The sequence below is a fragment of the Hyperolius riggenbachi genome, chromosome 3 (assembly GCF_040937935.1).
Source record: "Hyperolius riggenbachi isolate aHypRig1 chromosome 3, aHypRig1.pri, whole genome shotgun sequence".
NCBI lineage: Eukaryota > Metazoa > Chordata > Amphibia > Anura > Hyperoliidae > Hyperolius > Hyperolius riggenbachi.
The window spans coordinates 245192728-245220491 of record NC_090648.1 but is presented as its reverse complement, the minus strand read 5'-3'; the positions used below and the strand labels follow the sequence as shown (position 1 = coordinate 245220491).

Below are 27764 nucleotides of genomic sequence, written 5' to 3'. Positions count from 1 at the left end.
GGTACAGTCTTAAATGAAGATAAATGAACTGTATGGTGAAAGCAGGCTTTCCAAGCTCACCAAAGCAAGTATTAATGTCAATGTATTTCTTGTAGAACAAAATTTCAAAATGCACTCATTCCTCTGAAATAACATAAAGTACATTACATTGGCACACATACAATATATTCCACGGTTTGTTAATTTTAATCATATTCATTTTTTGCCACACAAAAAGCTCATAATTTTTACATATTTTTATTGTTAAATGATTTAGAGCCTTATATGTGCACTGACTCTGGTAAACAATAATTATTTTTGTTAACAATGCTGCCTCAAGGCTACTTGTTCAGGCCAAGGGTTTAATATAGACTCCCTCATTATCATCCAAACTACCCAAATTACAGAAATCTGCCTAGAGACAATTCATTTGTATGGGCAACCACACTACCTCAGTCATACAGTTTTTCCAAAACTGTACATGTATTAATACTAAAACTGTTATCGAGTATTGTATTCCATTTTAGTTTAGGCTTTTTAAATTATTTAGAAGAAGAAATCTAGCTTATGCAATGTCTTCAAGCAGCAGAAAAATGCCCAAGTTACTGATGTTGAAATGAAGTTACAGGGTAATATTAAATGGATTACACATCACTGACTGACCCAATTATAATTACCTTCAAGCCATCTAAACAATATTCTGGTGTGAGCTATTCTAAAGCTAAAAAAGTTAACCTTCAGCTTTACCACTTGTGAGTAGCGGTGATTGCAATCTACACCCTGTTTGGAGGATGTTTTTTCTGTCAGGGCCTAGATTTCACTCACTGCCACTGCACGCTCTCGTCGATCACATTGCTCTCTCTCCGACGCAGCTCACTTGCCCTGCTGTCGGTATGACAGCAGAGCTCTGTGAGCCGGTTAGGAGCTGATTTCATTGGCTCCTGACCCTGTCATCAATGTGAGCCAATCTCCTTGGCTCACATTAATGACAGGGTCAGAAGCCAATGGCTCCTGACTGGCACATAGAGCTCTGCTGTCATAGATATGGCAGAGTTGATGGCCTGAGGTAACGGGTGTGCAGTGTGAATGGCGGTAGTGGTGATTCAGTGTAGCGTTTCATCGGTATGCACTGGTTTCTGGTACCAGCAGCCTCTGGTCCTTAAGGGGGAAGAGACTGCTGGTACTGAAGGAGTTAAGTAATTTTGTAAGTAAGTACTTGCTTGTTTATTTATTTTTGATAAGTTAACATAATGATCAGACAGGACTTTTGATAATCTCTCAGGAAGAAGGCATGATATGAATACCCCACTCATGTAAAAAAGAGTGAAAACTCCCTTCTAAGGCCTGGGGCCCACTAGAAGAGCTTTTCTATGCACCAGTTATTTGTAAAGCTCTTGCTAATGCAATGCTATGGGTGATTTTTTTTTTTAGAAAACCACATCCCTCAAGTGGGATCAAAACCATAGCATTACATGAGCAAGAGCTTTTCAAATTACAAGTGCTCAGAAAATTGCTGCTAGTGGGTCCCAGGGGTTACAGTGATGTAAAGCTTTATTGCATTGTGCACCTACTTTCAGGTATGTGATTTATATAACTGAAGTCAAGGGATCGACACATCAGCCAAGCAGCTGCCATTTATAGAAGATCAGCCTCCATATTCCTCACATGTCAGATTTCCTTACACTGTCATTAGGTTTGTCACCCGAGCAGGTAAAATGGAATTTAAAAATGCTCCAAATCCCAGTAAGCAAATCACATTTACATTTAAAATGAGCTCTTGTAACTCTCTACTAATATACACAATTGGCAGGACGCAACATGTTCTGTGTATTGGTGCTATGCATTTCTGACCAATGAACTGACTTATCGGTTAAGTAGCACATTGTCCCGGATCTATAAATTGAAAATGTAGCTTTTTCTGCCTAGAGCAATTTTTTTTTGCTTTAGGCAAAAATAAGAAGAGGTGAAAGAGCACCATTGCTGCAAAGTAATATTCACTTGTTGCGAAAATGTAAAGTAAGTTTCTGTTTCATGAGAAATCCATGGCTGCTTCAAGTTATTCATGTTTATTTTTATTTTTTTTCATTTTCATTATACACTGCAAGATCAATGTTAACATGAAAATTATTACTATGCATGGGCCAGTGCATCATTATTTGCTGGGCCCTGAATAAAGCTCACAGACACAACAACCCTGGAAAAATCCTTATGTATTTCCTCACCTCTCGTTGCCTCCCTATTCCTTCACATTGTACGCTTGCCAGGGCAGGGATCTCTCCCTCTTGTGTCTTGTAAAATGCTTAATTAAAATATAACTGACCCCAGGCAAAGCTACCAAAGGCAAGCACAGAGATATGTTTATGCTGTATCCACATACCCTTGTACATTGTTTCTCTCCTTCTTCCCCCGATCCCATAAACGCAGCTTGAAAACTTTGACTTATGGCTAAAGTCCTATTTTTAGACAGGAAGAGGCAGGCTGGCTGCAATGTTCCCTCCCATGACCCTCCAATCTCCTCCCCTTTCCCCTCCCTTAAGGGAATGGGAGGACAATAGAATGGAAAGCCTGCCTCTCCCTGTCTGAAAACTTGATTTCAGGCGAAAGTCACATTTTTCCAGGAGTGATTACAGGGACTGGGGGGAATGATGAGAAGAACAATGCACAGAGGTATGTGGATCCAACATGAACATACCTCTGTACATACCTTAGGTAGCTTTGCCTTATGCCAGGTATCCTTTAGGTCAGAGACACCAACCCTGTCATCAAGGCCCACCAACAGTACATGTTTTGCAGAAAACCACAAACATGCACAGGTGTGTTAATTAGTGTCTCAGCAGAGCTGATTAACTACCTCTGTGGTCCTTGAGGACAGGGTTGGGGAACACTGCTTTAAGTCACAGCATTTTTATCCTGCTTTGCTGTGAGTCACCTCAGCCTGCTGAAACATCTTCCTGTCAAGAGTGAAGCAGAACCTAATTACATATTAATTTTATAGTAGTCTACTCCTCATTATCTATGCCATTTACCCAACATTTCATCCTTTTTTTGCTATATAGTGGTATCGGTCTATACATATATCTGATTGTATCCAGGGTAGAAATAGTCCTAAGTGGTACATTGCATCCTGAAAATAAGCCTATAGTCATTGGATCCTGGAGGCTCCAAAGGCACATATCCATCCTAGCCAGTAGTAATATCATAACAATACATTTCTGATAGGGGGTTGATATTGGGGCTGCATTTGAGCCTCCAATTAGAGATGTCCCGAACGGTTCACCGGCGAACGGTTCCAGGCGAACGTCGGGTGGTTCGCGTTCACCTGCGAAGACGAACTTTCCCGGAAGTTCGATTTGCCCCACAATGCTCTATTGAGCAAAACTTTGACCCTCTACATCACAGTCAGCAGGCACATTGTTGCCAATCAGACTGCACTCACTCCTAGAGCCCCCCCCCCCCCCCCCTTATACAAGGCAAGGTCCTTGTGCCATTTTACTCACTAGTCCGCCTACACTAATTAGTTAAGGGACAGTTGCTGACAGACTCTGCTAGGGAGAGTTTAGTTAGGCTCTTATAGGTTCCTTATATCTCTCTCTCTCTCTCCCTCCTCCCTCTCTCCCTCCCTCAGGAGAGTCTCATCTTCCAGGGAATTGTAGAATTTCAAAAGCCAGCTTATATACCTTGGCCGAGAATTGAAACCAGGTCTTGGCCGGGAATTGAACCCAGGTCTGATAGCTCTCTTAACCGCTATACCACCACCAACACTACATGCTGAAGGCAGCCTAGCATGTACCATTATGATTTATCCTAGAGAAAAATGAGCTTGCTTAAAGATTTGTAGGCTTTCAAAAGCCAGCTTACATACCTTGGCCGGGAATTGAACCCAGGTCTCAGTGTGTGGTAGGTATCTGACTTAACCCCTATACCACCAACCACACTACATGCTGAAGCCAGGCTAGCATGTACTATTATGATCAATTCAAGAGAAAAATTAGCTCTCTCTCTCTCTAGGACTTGATGCCATTGAACTGAATTTTCAGCTTAAAACCATGAACGGATACTGGCAGATTTTCACAGGCATTTTGGGAATTCCGCCAGATTGAAAAAGCAATTCCGTTCTGACCAAACGGAACAGAATGACCAATTTCCGCCAAAAAATTCCAGAAAATACAATTCCGCGGAAAGCGGTGACCATCCCTACTAGAGAGAGAGAGAGAGAGAGAGAGAGATGAATCTGAATCTACCTGGCTATCTGGGGTTCTCTTCGGACAACTGTTGAACACAAAAGGCAAGGCCATGCCTGGCTACAAATCCTTAGAGAGAGCTTATTTTTCTCTTGGATTGATCATAATGGTACATGCTAGGCTGGCTTCAGAATGTAGTGTGGTTGGTGGTATAGGGGTTAAGTCAGATACCTACCACACACTGAGACCTGGGTTCAATTCCCAGCCCAGCCTGGGTTCAATTCCCAGTCACGGTATGTAAACTGGCTTTTGAAATTCTACAAATCCTTAAGCACGCTACTTTTTCTCTTGGATTGATCATAATGGTACATGCTAGGCTGGCTTAAGCATGTAGTGTGGTTGGTGGTATAGGGGTTAAGTCAGATACCTAGCACACACTGAGACCTGGGTTCAATTCCCAGCCCAGCCTGGGTTCAATTCCAAGCCACGGTATGTAAGCTGGCTTTTGAAATACTACAATTCCCTGGAAGATGAGACCCTCCCCCTGGAGGGAGGAGGGAAAATAGATAGGTGAGGAAATAAATGTGAATTCCGTAAAATTCAGCGGAATTTAAAAAAATTCCGCGGAATTCAGTTTTAGAGGTATAGCAATTCCGTTCCGACTGGCGGAATAGGAATTGACCCAATTCCGGACGGAATCGCGGAATTAAGAATTCCGCGGAATCCAGCGAGCATCCCTACTTCTCTCTCTCTCTCTAGTAGGTATGGTCACCGCTTTCCGCAGAATTGTATTTTCCGCAATTTTGGGAGGAAATTGGTCATTCTATTCCGTTTGGTCAGAACGGAATTGCTTTTTCAATCCGGCAGAATTCCGAAATTGCATGTCAAATTCTGCTGGTATCTATTGATGCCATTGAAGTGAATTTTCAGCTTAAAACCATCAAGTCCTAGAGAGAGAGAGAGAGAGCAAGCTCATTTTTCTCCTGGGTATATCACAATGGTACATGCTAGGCTGGCTTCAGCATGTAGTGTTGGTGGTGGTATAGCAGTTAAGAGAGCTATCTACTATGCACTCAGACCTGGGTTCAATTCCCGGCCAAGGTATGTGTAAGCTGGCTTTTGAAAGCCTACAAATCTTTAAGCAAGCTCATTTTTCTATAGGATATATCAGAATGGTACATGCTAGGCTGGTTTCAGAATGTAGTGTTGGTGGTGGTATAGCGGTTAAGAGAGCTATCTACCATGCACACAGACCTGGGTTCAATTCTCGGCCAAGGTATATAAGCTGGCTTTTGAAATTCTACAATTCCCTGGAAGATGAGACCCTTCTCCCTCCTGGAGTGAGAGAGGAAGGAGAGAGGGAGGGAGAGAGGGATACACTGTCTGATGCTGTATAGGCCTGTAATTGAACATTGCATGAGATTTGTGACCCTAAAATAGGGGTTTATGGGAAATCTAGATGTTTGCCTGGGACTTTTGATGTGTATTTCACTCAGGCAAGTCTTCCTCCAGGTATTAGAACCCTTGAAACATGTTTTTTATCATTTTTCCAGCCGATAGAAATGTTTCAAAAATTTAAAGTTCGCCTCCCCATTGAAGTCTATTGCAGTTCGCGAAAGTTCGCGCGAACCGAACCTTTCCTGAAAGTTCACGAACAGTGTTCGCAAACTGAAAATCGGAGGTTCGCGACATCTCTACCTCCAATCCGCTTGAGTATTTTACAGAGCTCAGAGCACCTGGCAAATTGTGTGAGCACAAAGTCTTTCAGAGTCCATCTTACCAGTCTCCTTATAATGTTGGTTAGCTGGGACTGTTTACAGTTATGTGAACCTTGTCAGTTCTGATCCTGCTGTTAGCAGCTGAGTACAGCAAGCTATATCTGTGTTCTATCAACAAGGTCCACACCTATCCTGAACCTACCTGCTGCAACACCTTCCTACTCTGATAACTAGCCTAAATAAGCAAATGAAATGATAATAGCAAATAGTAAAGCAGAGCACTGAGTTTTGTGCTTTTAATTACAGAATTGAAATGCTTTACTCTGTAGCATTTACAAATACAGTAACTTCAGTTGCAAGGGTAAGCCAGGACAGCAACGGGGAAAAGCCAAGTTGTAATGAAGCTCTTGGACCTTTACTAGTTATCACTACTACGGACACCAAAGGGCCAGGAGAATCTGAGAAAGAAAAAGAATACCTATTCTACAGTACACAACTGAGTGCACAGCGACACTCAGTCCTCACTTATCACTTAAGTAAAAGATTGGCGCGCAAGGACAGAGTTTCTGCTAGCACATGCTGTACATGACAGAGATAAGTGGAATAGCTTCCACAACAGGATCCCATCTACAAAATGATAGTCAACTGATTTTCACAGAGAAATACACACACAGTACATTATATGCAAGTACTGTACATATAGCATAGAAGGACTTTCATACAAGACAACTCATTTTATTATAGTGATGAGGCTCACTAGATAATACAATTTGTTTCATGAGAAAATGCAGCTTTTGTTTAGCACCCAAAATGTGCCTGTATATATGGCATATTGAAATGATGCCTCCCTGTCATTTAGAGAGTGCTAAGCCATGTTCTGTTACATGCATGAGTGTTACAGACCGAATGTGTAACTATCTCCGTTTGGCAAGATATAACACTGTTCCATGCTGCACAATGCAGAATAGCTAGCCTGTCTGTTTTCTCTGCTCCTGAAGGTGGAGCTTGTGAGCTGAATGTTGAACTGCTCCATGTATAGTATTCACTTTTATATGGTTTTACAAAGAGACAGAAAGAGGCCAGCCATACAGAGTCATCTGTTTAAATGTAACACTATATGCTAATTCTCGGCATGCATACAGTATTGTATGCATGGAAGCTGTTTTTCTTGTAAGTAGGCCACTTCTATAAAGGCCATTGCATAAAAACAGAGGTGCATTATTTTAAATGACTAGAAATACACAATAGCGCCACACTAACTGACCTAGTTGAGCTGATAATGTCCTTTGCAAAAATGCAGGTATACATTTTGACATTTGTGGTGTGTTCCTTCCTAATAGGTACAAACTGACAAAGGTAGCAAGCACTACCGATGAGCTTTCTCAAGTAAAATCTGCCCACATTTGCAGAAACTATTTTTAGACAAATATCTGTGTTGTATTGTGGACTCCAAGTGAATATATATATATATATATATATATATATATATATATATATATATATAATGACTGCTTCAGTCCTCTCTAACATATATACCAGTCCTCTCTAACATATATACCAACCAGGAAAAAGGGGGCATTTAATGTGAAATAAAGCTGAATGCAAAAATCATTGCCCTATCCTAATACAGCTTACCAACATAAACCGGCCAGGAGCCCACTACAACGATTTGAAAATCACTTGTGATTTTTTGAATCATGGAAGTACTGTAATTTTCTCTGCGATTCCTGGAGCGATCAAGAAAGGCCCTCATCACCTTGCATAGCAATCACTCCAGGTAAGTTCCAAAGCTGCAGCAGGCAGCACTTTTGGGATCGCTCTGCGATTTCAACACTTCTGTGGAATCATCCCCATAGGGTTCCATTGGTGCAGCCTTTTGCCGATCACCGGCAATTGGCAAGCACTGCAAAAGGCTGCCGGAGGGCACTAAGCATTAGGATCATGTCCCCTATTCTGCTACATCGTGCTCAGGTGTTATGTGTTCATTTTGTCCATCATTTTGGAAACCAATCATTCTTCTTCTACCATTATCACCCTACTCTTTTTGGAGTGCAAGCTCCCAGATCAATTGGTCCACAGGGCAAGGAGGGCTCAGCAGATGCACCCCCTATGACAAATGTTATCAGCAGCACTTAAGCAGTCTTAATAGTGCCAAGGTGGCATGTCACATGATGGGGACTGTATTTGAACCAAAGAGGCCAACTATAGGGCTTGTACGGATTGCGGCACTCACAGCAAGAGGTATAACTTTTTGTAAACAAAACAAAGCTGAATGAGAAACAAAAGTTTAATGAGATAATGTCCCTGAAACAGCACAATTTTTCCCTATTGATTATGTTGTTATCTTCAAAATTCACTTTTCAAGTTTCGTTTACACACACACACACACACACACACACACACACACACACACACACACCACACACCACACACCACACACCACACACCACACACCACACACCACACACCACACACCACACACCACACCTGTTACTAAATGTCCTTCAAAGGAGCTCACAATTAAAGTAATGACCCACTTTTTAGGACACAAAGCTACCTTATCAATATGTTTTTGGGATGTGGGAGATAACCCGGAGCTCGAGAAAGAAACACTCATACACTCAAAGAGAAAATACAAACACCATGCGTGAGACCTTGTTTCCATCTGTGCAACTTAGCCACGATTTCAGAAACCCAGCGCAATGCGGTTCGAAGTGATCACAAATGATTGTTTAGACCGACAATGATTAATAGTTTGCATGGGGCTTAAAGCTTTGGTAGGCAGCAGAATAAACCATACTGCCCAAATAGCACTCTCCATTAAGTGTGTACATCTAGCAATTACTAGGAAACTGCTATGTTGCCAAATGATTTATGTTGCTAAAAAGTCATTATATTATCAGGGAAACTAATGCCTTGCACCTGATGTACTACAATATCCCTCAGGCAGCTATATGTTAGCTAAAAATGTTCATGCTACCATACAGCTGGATATTTCCAGGATTACACCAGCTTGTTGTCAGGGAAACTCATGTACCTTACAATTGACTTCTGTCAGGTAGAATAAAGTTGTAGACACCAGGGGCCATATGCAATTCCCTTTTTCACCTGAGTTTTCTTTTAGGAGATAATTTTTCATCTTTGATTTATAACAACTTTTTAGAATTTTGCAATTGAAAAAGTACCAAAAAGTAGGTGAAAAAGTACTATAAAAATTATTTTGAGTATTTGTTTGTTTGTTGGTGGTTTAAAAGGCATTTTATTGACAAGTTTGAAAATTTCACCTAGGAGAAAACTCAGGTGAAAAAGTGAATTGCATAGGGGCCCATGACCCCTATTCCATTGATTTTTCTCCAGAGTTTTCCTCCAGGAGATAATTTTTCGTCTTCTCTACAAAATACATTTTCAATACTTGGCAGTTGACAAAAAGTTGATTAAAAAGTAGATAAAAAGGTATCATCCAACTTATTTTGGAGTATTTTCTTGCCTGTTGATGGTTTTAAAGTTATTTTATTCATAGAGCCCCATATGCAATTCACTTTTTCTCCTTGTTGATATTTTCTCACTTTGTCATTTTAACACCTTTTCAACCTCCAGCAAGCAAGAAAATACACAGAATCAATATGATAGTACTTTTTCTAGTATACTTTTTTAATTGCAAAATGCTGTAAAGCCATTTTAAAGAGAAGATGGAAAAATATCTCCTAGGAGAAAACTCAGGTGAAAAAGTGAATTGCATATGGGCCAGAGTGTGAAAATATTCCCTGTGAGAAAACTCAGGAGAAAAGTTAATTGAATATGGGTGCATGTCCTCTTACATGACCCCGTACCTGAGCTTCTCACACCACTATGATTTTAATTAAATGCTTCACGGTATTTTGGGCAACCCAATATGAATGTAATTAAGAAGGTTTTGGAAAATTCAGCAACAGTGGGGCAGATTTATCGAAACTAGTTCAAAGAGAATTTTATCAAATCTGTTGTAAAATCGGTGCAGAAGTAGAGCAGTTGCTCCGAACAACCAGTCATAATCCTTGATGATCTGAACATTGCTCAATTTTGCACCAGTTCTGCTTCTATTTTTCTTGTCTATCATTTGATAGATCTTCCCCCGTAGACCTTAACTTTAGATTTTAGGACACGATTAACTCCTGATATTACAATTATCTTCTGTATATCATAAAATATGAAATGACAATGTTTAACTTAGGAATCCTAGGCAGATCAATTAATTTGCAGTCACTTTATCCCCTGGTACGCGTAAGTATTGGCTTATTGTACAATTTTGCTTCATAATGAAAGAGTTAAACAGGTCATAGATCCCTATTCACAGAGACTATCTCCCCCGTTTCCATAATTATAAGTAATTGCGCTAGAGATATTAAAGGTCCCCTTTGTATTAACACAGACCAACTCAATTTCATAGTTTAATATACTAAAAAAGGAGTATAGGAATAAAAAAATTAAAATCAAATTTATTTCACTCATTTAGGTATCATGGGGTCAGTTACAGATCAGTGCATAAGCTGATTAAAATCTTTCTGTGTGATGATAAATGCAGTATGCTAATTTCATTCAAAAGAATGAAGTCTACTGTATAGCCATACGCTTCACTACAGAGATTAAATGGATTGGAATATGAAAGACATCAGGGGGTCGTACACAAGATACATGTTATTGTGGAAGAAAATAACTGAAATTGCATACAGAATTGAGTAGCTGTATTGGTGCTACCCTAAAATTAATGCACTCAACCACACAAAGAGCTGATACCATGTCAAGAGCTCATCCTCACAGACCTCACTTTAAAAGCCTCATTTGCCAAATATTGATATGCCAGCAGAGCAGACACAGTACTATCTTTCAGTAACAGATGTCAGTTGGCAAATGAATGCTGAAGTCTTAAATAAACTAAGTAAAAAGGAATACAACGTTCATATCCTACCAGGAAGCCCTTAACTCGATAAAGTAAAAAACTAAACTGCTAGAGCTGAAATGTAAGGTAAAACAGTAAGAAGACCCAGTTACCAAGGCAACACGTGCATAAAAATACGGACCAGATTTATTAAGGTTCTGCAGGGTGTGATATCATTTAGAATGTGTGTGTTCCATGAGACCTGGCTTGCATCTATTAGACAGTCCTTGCTTTGTGTGTATCATACTGAGGTTGCTGAAAGGTTAGTGAATTAGCACTTGAGTGACTGAAACTGTATGTTGTATCCCACAGTGCAAGCCTTTTATGTTAATAATTTAAGAACTACAATTGAACAGAGGTGATAGAATTGAATTACTGAAGTGCTTGGTTTATTCTATTTAACACGTGTCTCTGTAGTGATGTAAGAGCAAATCATTTAGCCAGGGGTTTATTTTGTTGCGGTAGGGCTAAATCTCCCCAGCATTTCTAAGAGGGCAAACTGGGATCACTGGAAAATTTTATGAAATTAAAATTTAATTCCATATCAAAGGCCAATTTAGCAATGTAACAATCTAAAGTGTAGTTGTAGGCTAGATCAAGGAAAATAATTTTGAACAAAATTACAAATGCTAATGATCAACTACAGGGTTGTTTTTGCACGCTCCTCTGAAAATGTAGTCCTTTTCATTAAGCACGTTGAAAGAGAACCAAGCTTCTCAAAAGTTTATAAAGACGTCTTAAATTGTGATTAGTCATGAAAGGCATCACAATAAAGTTTACTGTTTTAATCAATGGTAGGATTCTCAATTGACTTACAGCTCATTTCCAGGCAAAATTTTAATTAATGTATTGGGTCCCCCCCCAGCTATATTAGAACTATAGGTATAAATGTTTATAATAGTGAATAAGTGCCTTGATCTTTCAGTAGTCTTCAACTATCTTTGCCACACTTAGGCAGTTGACATGTCCACCCCATCCTCCTCCCCTTACTGGCCACACAATCCATATCCACAGACCCATACAGGAAAGGGGCACACATGGCACTTTGCTGCCTGGTCACTTTGGTGTAGGGTGAGCCAAATGATGGCTCACCTTGCTGCTGGTGAAACTTCGGGTGGCTTTAATTACTATTTCCCCTCCAAGTCATAGCAACTCAGAGGGAAAAGTAATTTGGGGTCTGGCTATTGTTTAAAACCCAAATCCACCCCTGTTTTCTTGCTAATAAAGGTGAATTATGCCATTATGCAAACATATCCTTCATCCAGTTTGATGCCATTGTTCCAGAGAATGTATTTTCAGAAAAGACAGACATGTGATAATGAACATCTCACACTTCTCACTGCAGAGCTATTACCTGACCCCACCCATCTCCTTCCTCTACTGTTCACTAATTAATTTTCTATGACCAGCACTGCAGCTCAGCAGACTCTCATCATCATCAAAATAGTAAAGAAAGAGTCCCTCTCAGGCCTGCAGCATGCATGTGCATAGCAGTGTCAGGTAGTCCGTGTAACTATGGCCACGAGAGACAAGATAGGCAGTTACCTAATCCTAAAGGTGCTCAATAATGATACAGTCTTGATTCTTACCACTTCTAGGTAATTTGAGGGGTTACCTACAGTAGCCATTTAAAGTACGATCATTTAGAGTACCCTTCTACTATATAGATTGTACAATCAGGATTGAATCTTTAATGGGTACAATAAGGTGTGGAAGAAATGAACTCAGCTTATGGCAGGGCTGGGGGATGGAGGAGTAATCTGATGCTGGAAATACACGGCTCGATTTTGAGCCATTAAGATGGCTTGATAGATAATTTCTGACATGTCCATTCGCCGTTTGATCGTTTTGCCGCTCCATTTCTCATTGAAGTGAATTGAAAAAAAATAAGAAAAACGAGCGGAAGATAAGAGAATCGAGCGGGTAAAACGATCGGGAGCAGAATCTAGCACCAGAATCGACCCATGTATTCCCAGCATGAGAGAGAGAGAGGGAGACATGTGCAAGGAATCTGTAACTGATGCCATGTCATTGGTCAGTGAGAGAGAGAAGGCAGAAGCCATTGTATTCAGTATTTGGAGAGGACCTGTATGCTATGCAGAAGCCGCATACTATATAAAAAGGCAATCTACAAATAAGGTGAGTGAGACCCACGCTCATTTTTAAGGTAATATTGAGCAACCTAGAGAAAAAAAAGCCATTCTCTCCACTTCATGAAAGTATAAAGACAGTTTAGCTTATAATCCATTATTTACTTCAGAAAACCATTTGCCTCCAGCTACTAGTTATCACTAATGTGTCACTCATTTTGCTCTACTTTAACATGAAGAGAGGAGTTACTGTACTTACAGATATAGGCTCCAGTTATTAAACGGCTGCAATTGGTAAACGTGTGCACTAGTTACTATTAATTACTGATTAACTATTTGCTTACTGTTGGTTCATGAAAAAGGTGTATCAGTTCTCATTTAAGTAGACAGTATGCTTTGTAGGAACAAGCTGGTTGCTAAGAGCAACATATTTCAGCAATTAAACCATTTAGACTATACAGCTATGTTCTATATGATTTTTCCACTAAAGTCTGGACTCAGAATCAAAATAGCTGTAAGCCAGCATCTATAAAGCTCTCTCACCATCTACATGCTTGATCTCTAGAAAAGTAACCTATTATGTGTACTAAAGGCAATGGATTGATACTGAAGCTCTCAGCCACTTCACAACGCTGTGATTATCCGATCATGTGCTGTGTAGTATATAGTATACGAATGAATCACATATAAAGAGTAGGCCTTCCAGGTGTTACACAAGTGCAGCAATTGTAAGTTCAAGCAACTGTTACATGAAGGTCCTACTGTCAGTCATCAGAATATTATATCTTGGAGGACTACTTATGAAGAAGTGCATACTCACTTTGTCTGTAAAGATAATCTTGTGTCATACATAAATATCTCTTTCAGAAATGGTTATTGCAATTGTACATACTTTGCATTTGGTGTGGTTTTTCACCTTATTATTCACCTTAGTACTGTAAACCTCATATACAGGTAGTCTCCAGTTAACGAACGAGATAGGGATTGTGGGTTCATTCTTAACCTGAATCTGTTCTTAAGTCAGAACATTGGGCCATCTCTGTCCCCTGTACCTCCTCTGTGCCCCCCTGTGCCTCCAGTGTCCCCCTTTGTGTCACCTCTGCCCTCTGTACCTGCCTATACAAGTTTAAAAGCTATTTTTTCTTGTAGTTTTTGAGAAAATCAATTTTAAAAAATTCAAAGTCCAATTTGAAAAAAATGTTTGACTTGTTCCCATGGAAACACAGAATCCATGCCGTTCGTGTCGGCGGGTCATTCATAAGTCGGGCGTTCGTAAATCGGGGACTACCTGTATATGCCAGATGGAACTCAGCCAAGGCAGCTGTTCAGGGTCGTCTCAGCCAAGAATCTAATGTTGTGTCCACCCCCCCCCAGTTGTTTAAAGATCCACCACAATGATGAGCCAGCACATAGTTCCTTTTCTTGCCCCGCCCACCAGGAGCCACTCCGTTGTGTGCTGCTCCATCATTCCTTCTCTCTTTTAAACAGAACAAACTAATGAGGTATACTTGAGTCAGGGCTAGTCCGAACATAAAGCCATCCAAATCATGTGATTCAGACAGGAACATCTAGTCAAACAAACAAAAACAACAAACACAGAACATTTATATCGCGCTTTTCTCCTGGCGGACTCAAAGCGCCAGAGCTGCAGCCACTAGGACGCGCTCTATAGGCAGTAGCAGTGTTAGGGAGTCTTGCCCAAGGTCTCCTACTGAATAGGTGCTGGCTTACTGAACAGGCAGAGCCGAGATTCGAACCCAGGTCTCCTGCGTCAGAGGCAGAGCCCTTAACCATTACACTATCCAGCCACCACCAGTCAGTGTCATGTCAGTGACATCAAATGCATAGCGACATCAGCAGAAGCACCATTACCTACTCCATCGCTGTTTTCTTTCCTCTTCTGCACCTCTCTTACAGTATTTGACAGCCTCTCTCTGTAGACTCTTCGTGCATGTCATGTGACATCAGGGACCTACGGAGAGCACTTACTGCATGGTGATAGGAGGAGCATAGTGCAAGAAGAGAACCCAGCGATAGACCAGATAATTGCACTCCTCTGTGGCTACTGTGCATAATGTAAGGGTGAAGGAGTCAGAAGGGAAGAACACAGCCAAACAACGTAATGCTATTTATTATCTCCCGACGCCTAAATGCCCTCTGACATTGCTCTGCCAATATCCAGAGTTTGCCTATACTGTAGATGAAATCTGGCACCAAAATTACTCACTGGGTGCCACTATAGCCACTCATTTACATAGCAATCTATAAAGTACCTCCCATTTTACCAGCTTCTGAACAAACTGTTATCTTACTTTTCCTTATAAGTAAAGACTAGCAGTGCAACACAACTGTCTATCAATCAAATTCTGCACACACTGAAACCTTGCTGAACTGTATCCAAGGCTGAAACAGCAGAAAAGCATGTGTTTAGATATTAGCATATAAAAGGCTTGTGCTTTACAGAAGTAACTCTCATTCTGTAACAGCATATCCTCAGTAAAAGGATTACCAAATCGCTTAAACATGAATCACAATTTGTTTGCTACAGAGCATCATATTAAGATGTGGAAATGCTAAAAAATTGTAATACTGAAGTCCGCAGAGAGCAGTTGCTATACGCTGCACATTTTTTGTGCTTAAGAGGTTAAACCATCTAGAAAAACTAATAATTGAAAGATCCATTTTTTTTCTTCCGACCCTTCAAATAAACCAGCTGCATGAGTCCCGCTTGTGAAAAGGGGAGCCTGAATAATTATATTTATGAGCAAATCCTCCTGCATACCAAAATGGATCTGGTTTAGGCAAATGAAATGACACAATATAAATGCAAATTATTATTACGACGATCATTTCCTCAACCTGCCCAATCAATTTAGAAACTGTATAATCTGAACTCACTTCCCATAAACAGCATTATTTTATGATGCTGATTAAAAGTAACAGGAACAATATCTAGAGTTTCATTCACTTTGAAAATATATCCGATGGCACCATGGTAATGTAACACAGAAAAGCTACACTACTTCTCATTCTGGCAAATGGATTTTTATCGTTTAGAAACGTCCACCAAATAAATTGTATTTTCATACAACACACACAGATATTCATGGAAAAGTAAACATGTCACAGGCACACAAACCACATCTACAAGAGAAACTGCAAGTCTGATTTTTCAGATCACAATTTTTCCATTGGCAAGCCTTATCTACAAAGCAGAGGGATTCTGGGTCAAAATTCAGCGTAGTTTGGTGATGTCAACAGAGAATGCCAAAACATAATGCGAGATTGTGTTTCAGCAATGGTAGTTTGAATAGAATGTCTAGTACATAGTGTTCACTTAATGATGTGGGAAGGATACCTATGGATCTAGCAAAATTTGTGTGACCGCTGGCTCCTGATAAGCAGAGTACCACTAGTCCACCAGTGCGATTACTGATACTCTGTACTGTAAGTATGAAGAGGTGTATTCAGCAACATTGTCCCATTTGATCACTAAACCCTTCTTATTCCCTTTCATGTTATATCCGCCCTCTAGTGCCTAACTTCACTACCCCCCACCCCCATTATCCCTTTCCTGACACGCAACTCTAATTATTCCCTTAATGTGAACCCTTCCTTTATGTCTAATCATAACCTTCCCTCTGGTGCAACAAGAACAAGAATAGTTTTATTTTGCCAAGCATGACTGGGAATTGGGCCCAGAATTGGGCTTGGCACATACAGGACCTTAGTGCAGGAAAGGGCATACAAAGACACAGCAGAGTAGTCACAAATTCCATATACAGATTAACACATAAGTCACATAATATATATATATATATATATATATATATATATATATATATATATATATATATATATATATATATATATATATATATATATATATATATATATACATATACAAAAATGCAGCAGTGTAATGCGATTGTCAGTTCCAGCGAAAAAACGTAAGGGGGGAGAATCGGGGCAACGGGAGGGGGGGGGAGGGGGGAATTGTGTGAAGGTGTGTGAAGAGAGTTCAGGAGGTTGACGGCCAAGGGTAAAAACTGTTCATATGCACCGTAAAGCTGTAACCACCATCCTAATGGCCAGCTCTAACCAATTCTAACTCAGGTCCTTACTGACACCTACCTAACATAGACCCCTTCTTGATGCCTAACACTAATCTCCCTCCTACTTCCTGACATCTTACTCTAACCTGTCACCCTAATGTTTACCCCTATCTGAATGCTATCCTTCGTTTTCTAACCATTCTATTCAAAACTAAGCCCCCGATGCTCTACAAACTAACACTAACTCTTAAAAATTGCCAACTAATCCTAACTAATTACCTTTAGCAGAAAACTTCTTGCTACTTCCATAGATGCCTTCACCTTCAATGTCAAGTCTTGTGACAGCCAATAACCTTGTTATCAAGTGTCGAAACCAACAACCACATACCAATATGTTTGCCAAGTAAGATATTACACCCCAAGTTTGCAAACCTTTTTTAGTATATTCAGAATACTGCAGCTTTTAGTATACCAAACAAGAATAACATTTTCAAAGTAAACATCTGTACTGAGTTTAAGAACAAAACAAAATAATAAGCTTTATGAAACACAAAATGAAACAGTTGGTCATTTGTCAGAGAACTTTTGGCAGGTTAGGCGTTTTAGATAATAGAGTTGAAACATTTTGCTTGCAATTTAGTGTTTTGAAAGATACTAAGGTCATCTTGCCTTTTTCAGGCCAAATAGCTGTTTTAGATTGTTGTGTATGAAGAATTTTGTGCTGGTATTTTTTATAATCATGTGGCATCTGTGTTTAGACCTAACCTACTAGGGTGTTATGACTTTTAAAAGTGCACACGTGTGACAATTTCTTCAGATTTCTAGTACATGCTGAAAGGCGAAGCCAGTGCGTTCACAGTAAAGCTGTAAGATCTGACTAATTATTCTGTCCTCAGTGGAAATTGTGTTAAAATCATCTAGTGACTATTAGAGTCTTTTTTTGAGAACAAAGAAAAGGCAGACAAAATACATGTGAGTGGGGAAAAACCAGCACTAGTATGAAAGATACCTTTCTGAAAATACCTATTGGCATGGAAACCATATGAAATACCATGTAAAGCCATACATTACATAAAAGTCAGGATAAGTACGTGTGTTAACACCATAAGCCTTGTGTTAATGGTAGCAATATATTATAGGAAAGACTGCAGAAATAGCCATAGGGGATTGCTGGCTTTCTCCTCTGGAAAGGAGGCATGTGCACCTGAGCGCGCACAGAGAATTCTAGAGAGCATGTCATGTTCTCAGCTACAAGATCGTACAGCACAAGATCAATGGCATGTCAGAAATAATTGCTGCTAGTTAGCTTCCATTAAGACTGAGAACATTCTATAAGTTTTCTAAAGACCACTGAATCCATGGGCTGGCACCTCACTTTGAGGTGCTTTTTGTAAGGTTCGCCTGAGATACAGCACATGAAAAAACATTAGGAAATATACGTGTTTAGCAAACATAGACTGTTTTTTTTTAATAAGCTGGAAAAAGTTTACATCCTTTGGGGGTCATACTGGCCCATGACGGTCACCGCGAGGCTAATATGTTAGCAGTTGTATGCAATGCAATGTTTTGAAAAACTAACATCCAGTGTGAGTTTTTTTTTAATTAGTTGAAATAATAATAATAATAACAATAGCTGTTAGTATATGTATGCAAGTACAATGGCATGCCCACTTTTATTATTATTATTATTATTTAGTATTTATATAGCACCAACATCCTCCACAGCGTTAGACAGAGTATATAGTCTTGTCACTAACTGTCCCTCAGAGGGGCTCACAATGTAATCCCTAACATAGTCCTATGTCTATGTATGTATCATGTAGTGTGTATCATAGTCTAGGGCCAATTTTTTGGGGAAGCCAATTAACTTATCTGTATGTTTTTGGGATGTGGGAGGAAACTGGAGTGCCTGCAGGAACCCCAATCGGACATGGGGAGAACATACAAACTCCTTGCAGATATTGACCTGGCTGGGATTCAAACTGGGGACCCAGAGCTGCAAAGCAAGAATGCTATCCGCTAAGTCACCGTGCTGCCCATAAACACACACTAATCTAATAGTCTTTATATGATCCAGGTGGGGCTTGCAAACCTTTGTTAACCTACAGAAAACTTTTTTTATATAAAATCCAGTCCAGGTTTGCAGGGCCATTTATGTTTTCAATCTTTAGTAATTCAACTACAGCCACAGCAAGCAGTACAGCTACTGTAAAGCCAACAGTCTCATTTTCTCAAAAAAGTCCTTCCTAAATTAGTTTGTAATAAGAATAAAAAGAATAATTAGTTATAATTGTTTTCTTCTTTATATGTGCTTTAAAAGTAATTACTGTCTCCTAGACATGACTGATTGGCTCCTATTCATTACAGGGAACCTGAAGTGAGAGGTATAAGGTGGCTACCATATTCATTTCTTTTTAAACAATACCAGTTGCCTGGCAGTCCAGCTATTCATTTTGTCATCAATAGTGTCTGAATCACACACCTGAAACAAGCATGCGGCTAATCTTTTCATATTAGTGTAAGAAACAACTGATCTGCATGCTTGTTCAGGATCTATGGCAAAAGGTATTAGACGTAGAGGATCAGAAGGACAGCCAGGCAACTGGTATTGTTTAAAATTGCATAAATATGTCAGCCTCCATATTCCTCTTAAGGTGGCCATACACTGGTCGACTTGCCATCAGATCGACCAACAGATAGATCCCTCTGATCGAATCTGATCAGAGAGGGATCGTATGGCTGCCTTTACTGCAAACAGATTGTGAATCGATTTTAGCATGAAATCGATTCACCCTCTGTGAAACTGCCGCCGACCCCCCCTCATACATTACCTGATCCGGCTGGCGCGAGTCCCCCGGTCTACGCTGTCCTCTTCTCCGCGCTCGGCTCCAGAGCTCCAGCTTCACTTCACTTCCTGTCCGGGGAAGTTTAAACAGTAGAGGGCGGTCTACTGTTTAAACTTCCTGTCGGGACAGGAAAAAGTGAAGCCTGCCGGAACCCAGCGTAGAAGGAGCAGAGGTGACAGCGGAGACACGCGCTGGTGGAAAAGGTAATGTATTGCTGCTAGCGTCGGTCATCGGACATTTGAACGCCGCTATCGACGCACTGCCGACCCGCCGGCGATTGAGGGAAATCTTCCGCATGGACGGATCGACTGGAACGATCGATTTCAGATGGAAATCAATCGTTCGGTCAGCGTTTGCACAACAATTTCACAGCAGATTCGATCACAGTGATCGAATCTGCTGTATATCGGCGGGAAATTTGTTAGGTGTATGGGCCCCTTAACTTCAGGTTTCCTATAAAGTGGTCTAAAAGCCAGCATTTCTGCTTTGCTGAGAAAATATTCCTCACAGCTTGAAACCCAATATCCCAGAATTTTTAGCAGAACATCACTGAAATGTTCAAACTCTCTCTGTGAAGCTCTCTGTGCTTCAAGCACATAGAAAAAAGATGAAATGCACAACCCCAAAAGTAAGGTAAAATGACGTGCCACGGCAAGCTCGGTACCACCCGAGTACAGTCAAAGACAAAAATTGAAGCCGGCACCGTCAATGCTCTTACTTTTATTGATAAGCTGTCATCATAGATGAAAAAGTACAGGCAACGTTTCGGAGCATTAAACTCGCTCCTTTCTCAAGCCATGACAGCTACACACAGATAGAATGACATCACAAGCTTCATTACTATTGGATACTTCTATGATACTATAGTTTTCCATCAGGTCCGACCTTGTGGGTTTGGACAGCGATTGGCTATGTGTATAATGTAGCCTGTGATTGGCTCATTTGCATGTTGATGTACTACAGTATATAAATTGTGATGTCATTCTATCTGTGTGTAGCTGTCATGGCTTGAGAAAGGAGCGAGTTTAATGCTCCGAAACGTTGCCTGTACTTTTTCATCTATGATGACAGCTTATCAATAAAAGTAAAAGAACATTGACGGTGCCGGCTTCAATTTTTGTCTGTGCTTCAAGCACACAAACAGCTCACAACAGCTAATTAGAAGATGTTAATATATAATAAAAAGCAATTTGAATAAAACACACATGACGCCGACCTGGCGAGGTCGGCTTCTTCACCGCTGGAGGCCGGGAGGGAGAGGAGCTGCTACGAGGGCACAGATCGACTGCCAGGAGCTGGAAGAAGCCCCAGGTGAGTGCAGTTTTTTTCTTATGTGCAGCGCAGATCTTCCCTTTTAGACCATTTCTAGCTTTAAAATATAAATAAAGAGATACACAGAAAACACTATGACTACGAAAGCAATGAAAATAAAAATATATAATTACAGTAAGCCTAAATACTTAAATGATGAAATGTATTTGTCACTTCAGCCCCATATTTATCATCCCTTACAGGTACTTGCTGATGATTGGCGAGTGTCCTTGCACTGTGATCTCTGTTTTTCCACAATGAAATCTCAGAGATATGGAGAATGTCAAATATTTTTTAGAAAACCGAAACTTCTGCAAATATTTTCATTTTAAATGGTAGAATATATTCACAGCAAAGAAACCCATCTGGATCAAAGCAAATCTTTTCAAATCACATCTGTTTCTGTTCTCAGGGAAATCTTTCCCAAACACCTCTGGAGAACATTGCACAGAGCTGCAGATTATCAGCTTCTCCGAGATAACCTGTTTACAGGCGAAGCTTCAACAGATGATGCGGGGAATGTTTTCCTAATACAAAATTATTTAAATACTCTGTCTCTCACAAAACTAATTTTGTGTACAAGCGTTCTGCTCATAGATGGATACACCAGAGATGATTCATTAGTTGGGAAATGTAGAAATATTTTAGAAGGTTTATACTCTGAGATCCTTCCTTTGCTATGTTCGTTGTAAATCAGTTGTTCTTAGCAGTTTTGTGAAATTAACTTTACAAGCATGACTCTAACAGATTAATAATATAGTGAATGATTGCACTTACGGTGCTACTTAAAGGGAAAAAAAGCAGTTTACATAACAAGCATTCCCCAAGTGTCTGATATGATACCTCTTAACTGAATGGATTTGTATCATTTCAGATGATTCACTTAAAGGATGAACAAAATTAACTATTATCCGAAAATAAGAACATGCCGGTAGGTAAAGGACACCAGAAGCGAGAACCCTGCTGATCTATATAACATCAGCAGTGTCTGAATCACACCAGAAACAAGCATGCAACTAATCTTGTCAGATCTGACAATAACGTCAGAAACACCTGATCTGCTGCATGCTTGTTCAGGGTCTATGGTTAAAAGCATTAAAGGCAGAGGATTAGAAGGACAGCCAGGCAGCTAGTATTGCTTTAAAGGAAATAAATATGGCAGCCTCCATATTCCTCTCACAGTTGCCCTTTAGTTAAGGTTTGTGAAAAATGTTAGATACAAATTAGCTTAAATTCAAACTCATAAAAAAAGGCTAGTTTCACACTGGCACATTGCGGTGCACACCCTGTAAAAACTGTATTGCAACAGAATGGTGGCGAAGCATAGTGAAGCATGCAGTACATAAAAAACTATGTTTCATCCCAACTGTAAATATGCATGTTGTCAAGTGATGCAGAGCATGTCTTGTGTTATTCCGAGTCACTTTACTGTTGATCTGCCAATGAGAACATACTCAATATAATTGTGCTGGTGGTGAGGTGATTATATTGTCTGACGCAACACAGCAATGTGAAAGTAACCTAATACACCAGGGTTAAAACAGGCCCAGAGAGGTGTTTTACACAAGTTTATGTATTACATGGAGAGTTTGATACACAGAGTATTTGATACATAACTGTGAACTTCAAGTCTGGATGTCTGCCATAGACTCGTGGTAACATCTTTATAAGCAAGAAAGTCCCATAGATTGCATTAGAGAGATCAGGGATCCTACTTTAGAACTGAAAGTTACTTTATACGTATACATGTGAGCAGAAAATATATGTAGACACGTGAGCAGAACAGGCAAATCACAGCTTAAGAAGAAATGAAACTGGGTGTAGACAAATCAAGAATGCAAAATGCAAATCAGCTACCTGGCAACTGATAAATTTACACAGCTAAAGGTGCCCATAGACCTAAAGATGATGGACAGATTCGACAAAGTGACAAATGTATCTCTAATCGAATCTGATTAGAGATAAATTTGTCTTTTGTCAATTCTACCCATACACTACAGGCTGATTCCGTCCGATTTCAGCATGAAATCTTCAGGGAATTGCTTGAGCCTGCTGCCCCCACACCGCCGCTGCCCCTAACGTCTGACGTCAGACGCTATGCGCCAGTAACGTGTATGGATAGCCACCCGGAGGTTAATGCACACGGGGGGTACATTTATACATTGCAGCGGGGGTTCCTCGTCTCAGAGCTCACTCGGAAATTGCCGATGTACCGCCGCACACCAGACCAACCAACTTCGACTTGACATCTTGCAGCATGCGTGATAGACAAAGCGACGAATTTCTGTCCCGAAATTCGTTGCTTTGTCGGTCAGCATGCACTTGGCGGCAACGAATTTCATCCAATTTGATTATAATAATCGAATTGGATGGTCGATCGGCTACCAAGTTGCCTTATGTATGAGCACCTTAACAGTTGACTGATAGGCGGCTCACCGATTTTCCAAATAAACAAACACAGTGTGGGATATCATCCTAAATTATCGCCATGGAGTCTCACCTAAACGGCAACATCATAGAAAAAAAGTAATATAGGGAGCCTCCAATCAAATATTACATAAAGGCACTTTATTATAATTTACCCGCAGCAAAATACCAAATTGCCCACCCCTTTAAAAACATGATTTGACTGTACCTATTATGAGGATAGGGACCTGAAAGCCTAAAGGAGTGCACTCCTAATTTGTCCGTTTACCTGTGTTAAATTGTCTTCAGAGACCCCTATTTCAATATAGTTGGTTCCTCATAGTTGGCATAGGTGAAGTGACAATTGCAGTTCTTATTCCCCCATGCCATTGGGCAGCTCTCTCCCCCTGGCCGCGCCTCCTGCCACTCCCCCGCTGCCCTGCATGCTATGAGAGACAACACAGTCTCTCAGCGCAGCGTCGTCACCCAGGGGTCACGCAAGTGAAAGTGGGCCATTGCGGCCCACAGGAGCAGCGGGGAGCAGCAATTCTTGTGGCTACCTGATCCGTTCAGCACTGCGCATCAGGTAGCCTACTTTTTTTATTTTTTTGAGACCTCCTCGGGCTCTCTTTAAAAAGAACAATCTGGTAACATTTACAGTAAACATCCCTCTGAACCAAAAAATTATCAGATACATCAAAAGTTAGAGTGTAAACAGTTTAAGTTGCTTTGTTTTTTTTTATTTTATCTGTTAAATTTTATTTACTGTTCTGTTAAACCTGATCCTATAAGGAAGGGCGTAGAAATCAGCCTAATGACATCTACCTAATAGTGAGGGCTGTTGTGAACATTTACGCTGTGAAGCCTGCTTGGTTTTGCTGTATATTGAAAATGAAATGACTAAACATCCTCAGGGAAAGGTTAGGGCTGAGCTTTCATTAAGTTCCATAGTCTGCAGCAAAATTTAACCAAGAAGGTACGAGCCTGGAAACGCTATGGGTCTGATGACAGTCTGGATGAAATTGAAGATTTACAATTCTAGTGTATTTGGGGTGCCAATCATCATCTAAGGAATAGAATCAAACATTATATGAATCTTCCAAAACAGCATGACTTTCAGAGGCTATAGATGAAATGTTATATAGAACGTCTCTGTTATTTATCAGCCTGGCGTTCCACCGTTCCATTGATGTGATGTGTTTTTTTTTTAACTTTGAGTCTTAAAATTCAGGATGCTATCTGCTGCCAAACAACTGAATAGTTGGGATGTGACATAGCTGGGGCAGTGACATGTGGGTGCCTATTGGCAGAGCAAATAGAAGCCCAAACGGTCATTTTGCATATTAACTTTGGCTGTGGAGTTGTAGTACATGTAAGTGATTATAAAGTTTTATATTTATTTTGCGCTTTTCTTCTGGTGGATTCAAAGCTCTTTAGGGCTGCAGCCACTTAGGGCACACTCCTTGGGCGACCAGGATGATTAGAGTGCCTTGCCCAAAGACTCCTTACTGCTTTGCATACTGGCTTGAGCCAGGTTAATAAACCCATATTGTTTGATATGTTTTACTGTATGCAAGTACACATGAACAGTCACAATAACACTATTAAGGATTGTATGAGCCCATTTTCGTATCTTGTGTCCTTGCTCTGTATGTACTCTAGGATATATGTTACTGTACATTGCCATGTCCATGTCTCCTCATACTGAGCATGCCCTCTGCCTCCTATAAATCTTTGCTTGCTCACATTAAACACTGCCTCTGCACATTAAGCAGATCCTATGCCTTTACACACTCAGCACTGCCTCTCCCTCCTCACAGTCAGCACTGCCTCTGCCACCTCACACTCAGCACTGCCTCTGCCTCCTCACAATCAGCACTACCTCTGCCTCCTCACACTCAGCATTGCCTTTGCTTCATCACACTCATCATTGCCTCTGCCTCCTCACACTCAGCACTGCCTCTGCTTCCTCACACTCAGCGCGCGTACGTTAAAAAGGGGCGCTGGGAAAAAAGGGCGCGGGGTTTTAAACGATAAACATGGATAACGTTTAAAAATATAATGTACTATATTTCATTTAAAATAATGTTTTATAAAGTTATAAATCATTAAATAATGTTCATAAAATCGTCAATTGTGAAAACGTTAATCTTCCGTTTAAAAAGTGAAACGTATAATAACGTTAAAAAAAAAATAGTAAGTAACCCTCCCTGTACCTACCCCTAACCCCTAGACCCCCCTGGTGGTGCCTAAACCTAAGACCTCCCTGGTGGTGCCTAAACCTAAGACCCCCCTGGTGGTGCCTAAACCTAAGACCCCCCTGGTGGTGCCTAAACCTAAGACCCCCCTGGTGGTGCCTAAACCTAAGACCCCCCTGGTGGTGCCTAAACCTAAGACCCCTGGTGGTGCCTAAACCTAAGACCCCCCTGGTGGTGCCTAAACCTAAGACCCCCCTGGTGGTGCCTAAACCTAAGACCCCCCTGGTGGTGCCTAAACCTAAAACCCCCCTGGTGGTGCCTAAACCTAAGACCCCCCTGGTGGTGCCTAAACCTAAGACCCCCCTGTGATAAGCATTATTAACGTTTCAAAAAAATATTGTGCGGTTTTTCGTTTAAAAATAATGTAAAAAAAAAAAAAAATTGTACTGTTTTTCGTTTAAAAATAATGTTTGAAAAAAATATTGTACTGTTTTTTGTTTAAAAATAATATTAAAAAATAATAATGTGTAATCATGAGAAGCAGTTATAAAACATTAAGTCTCCGGGCGCCGCTTTTAAAACATTATTTTTCTCCGGCGCCCTTTTTTCCTGTCGGGCGCCCATTAAACGATATTTATTATGGGAGTGAATGGCAGCGCCCGATTTGTCCACTAGCCTCCTGCACCCTTTTTTACTGTTACCCTCAGCGCTGCCTCTGCTTCCTCTCACTCAGCCCTGAATCTGCTTCCTACCACTCAGTGCTGCCTCTGCTGCCTCACACTCAGTACTGCCCCTGCCTCCTCACACTCAGCACTACCTCTGTCTCCTCACACTCAGCACTACCTCTGCCTCCTCACACTCAGCACTACCTCTGCCTCCTCACACTCAGCACTGCCTTTGCTTCCCCACACTCACCATTGCCTCTACCTCCTCACACTCAGCACTGCCTCTACCTCCTCACACTCAGCTCTGCCTCCTCACTCTCAGCACTGCCTCTTCCTCCTCACACTCAGCATTCCTCTGCCTCCTCTCACTCAGCCCTGCCTCTGCCTCCTAACTTTCAGTGCTGCCTCTGCCGCCTCACACTCAGCCCTGCCTCTGCCTCCTCACACTCAGCACTACCTCTGCCTCCTCACACTCAGCACTGCCTTTGCTTCCTCTCACTCAGCACTGCCTCTACCTCCTCACACTCAGCCCTGCCTCTGCCTCCTCACACTCAGCACTGCCTCTGCCTCCTCACACTCAGCACTGCCTCTGCCTCCTCACACTCAGCGCTGCCTCTGCCTCCTCACACTCTGTGCTGCTTCTGCCTCCTCACACTCTGTGCTGCCTCTGCCGCCTCACACTCAGCCCTGCCTCTTCCTCCTCACACTCAGTGCTGCCTCTGCCACCTCACACTCAGTGTTGCCTCTACTGCCTTACACTCAGCACTGCCTCTGCCTCCCCTCACTCAGCCCTGCCTCTGCCTCCCCTCACTCAGCCCTGCCTCTGCCTCCCCTCACTCAGCCCTGCCTCTGCCTCCCCTCACTCAGCCCTGCCTCTGCCTCCTCACACCCAGCGCAGCCCCTGCTGCCTCACAATCAGCACTGCCTCTGCCTCCTCATACTCAGCACTGCCTCTGCCTCCTCACACTCAATGCTGCCTCTGCCACCTCACACTCAGCACTGCCTCCTCACACTCAGCGCTGCCTCTGCCTCCTCACACTTAGCGCTGCCTCTGCCTCCTCACACTCAGCACTACCTCTGCCTCCTCACACTCAGCACTACCTCTGCCTCCTCACACTCAGCACTGCCTTTGTTTCCCCACACTCATCATTGCCTCTACCTCCTCACACTCAGCACTGCCTCTGCCTCCTCACACTCAGCATTCCTCTGCCTCCTCTCACTCAGCCCTGCCTCTGCCTCCTAACACTCAGTGCTGCCTCTGCCGCCTCACACTCAGCCCTGCCTCTGCCTCTTCACACTCAGCACTACCTCTGCCTCCTCACACTCAGCACTGCCTTTGCTTCCTCTCACTCATCATTGACTCTGCTTCCTCTCACTCATCATTGACTCTGCCTCCTCAC

At 41.4% G+C, this 27764-nt stretch overlaps 1 protein-coding gene across 19 annotated transcripts in view; it reads right to left on the bottom strand.

Annotated features, from left to right (window-relative positions):
• The window catches only part of CELF2 (CUGBP Elav-like family member 2), a 688411-nt gene that overhangs the window by 278205 nt on the left and 382442 nt on the right, over positions 1–27764 (bottom strand). The window lies entirely within an intron of this gene.